The following is a 1,692-nucleotide window of genomic DNA, read 5'->3' as shown; positions in this document are numbered from 1 at the left end:
GGGGGGGGGGGAGAGTTTCTTTCCTTCTTTTGCGGTTTTGGGCCTTCTACAACTTATTGTTCACTACAGCAATTTTAAGCTTATTATCGTCAAAAAAAGACCCTCCAGCGCCTAAACGGTTAGAGATAGGGCCAAACGGACCAAAATTTCGCCCGTAGGGCTCTACTTTGACGAGTTACTTTTGTGACCTACCCCATTTGCTTTGATACCCCCTTTTAGCCCTTTAGGGGTGGTTGCCAGGATTTGCCGTAGGCGTTTCGTTTTCTAGGAGTGAACCTTAAGATACCCTGAAAATGTGAAGTCTCTAGCACATCTCCTTCTAGTGGAACAGACAGACACACACACAGACAGACAGACACACACGAGGTCGTTTGCATAAGCCTCCTAGATAGCTTTTCTAAAGCAGAAGGGCGGGCTAGTGGGCCCACAAATACACTATAGAAATTTGTTACACTCACCACACACTCACAAACATATCCTTCATAAACTGCACAGATTCACTAGCACAGCATATGCTAATGACATTCTCGTTGGTAAGTTCGCGTTTATTATATAATGATATAGTTGGTTGGTTGTCGGTTGGTTGTTTCGTGAACAGTTTTTCTGCTATTTGTCCCGCTAAATGTTAGTTAAAATCGAGACCGTAACTCCAGACTGGCCTGTGTCTACACCGTTAATCTGGGATGCCCGGCAGCTGGTTGAATGAGGTGACCAATCGGGGCAACTTTCAGCATCTAACCTCTTATAGACTGGGTGTTTGAATAGTCATCGCATTGCAAATGTCGACGACAAAACACTTTGCTTATACGGCTAAAGAATTAAACAGTCCCTTCGATCAAGCCACAGAGCAACCCCTCATTGAGCTCAAGAGAGCTCAATGTGCACTCTCGAGATCTTTCGTAAACACGGCAGCATACAAATTTTAAGAAAAGGTGGAGCTCAGGGACCATTATTTCTTTCGGAATTCTCATTGATTCCGGAGATGGCACTGCGCGCTGCAGCGGAGGTTTTCCAACGGCGCCCCGGAAACTCCCGAATCTAACAGAATACCGAAAGAACAATGATCCCTGAGCTTCTCCCTCTCTTAGTATGTTACCGTGTTACGAACGATCTCGAGATTTCAAGAGTGAGCTAACGTGAGCTTAACTTTATACAGCTTTGAGCACAGCGGTGGCGTAGTAGACCGCCCACCGCTTGCAAAAAGTTTCTTGAAGTTTGGGCCCCGGGTCTTAATCGATTCTGTATTGAAAAAAAAAAAAAAAAAAAAAAAAAAGAGTTACCTGTCTCGGTGATTTTTGATTTTCGAAAAATTACAGTGCGCCGCCCTCTTGAAGTTTTGACATTTCTTTCAATTACCAAAACTTCTTCAAATGCCTATAAAATCTACCGCAAGCGCTCAATTTCGACGGGACTAGTCTCTTTGGATTCAGTAAACACCAAGGAACAAGAAAATGCCTCCCTGAGCCCTCTGGGGTGTATTTCTATGAAGTTTTGTAACAGTTTTTCATTATCAATTGTAACATGATTTTAATTTTTGTTGCTGCAGTTGTACAGAGCAACACCTTTAGTTGTTGCCTCTCCTCCAGGGGGGCTGAAATGGGTCAATTCAGTCAAAACGGCACTTTTTAGCCCGCCCTTCTGCTTTTAAAAAAGCATTATTAGCCCGCCCTTCTGCTTTTAAAAAAGCATTAA

This window comes from Frankliniella occidentalis, unplaced genomic scaffold (assembly GCF_000697945.3).
Source record: "Frankliniella occidentalis isolate FOCC.00 unplaced genomic scaffold, Focc_3.1 Scaffold197, whole genome shotgun sequence".
Lineage (NCBI taxonomy): Eukaryota > Metazoa > Arthropoda > Insecta > Thysanoptera > Thripidae > Frankliniella > Frankliniella occidentalis.
The sequence above is the reverse complement of the archived record's forward strand: the minus strand, read 5'-3'. Positions refer to the sequence as shown.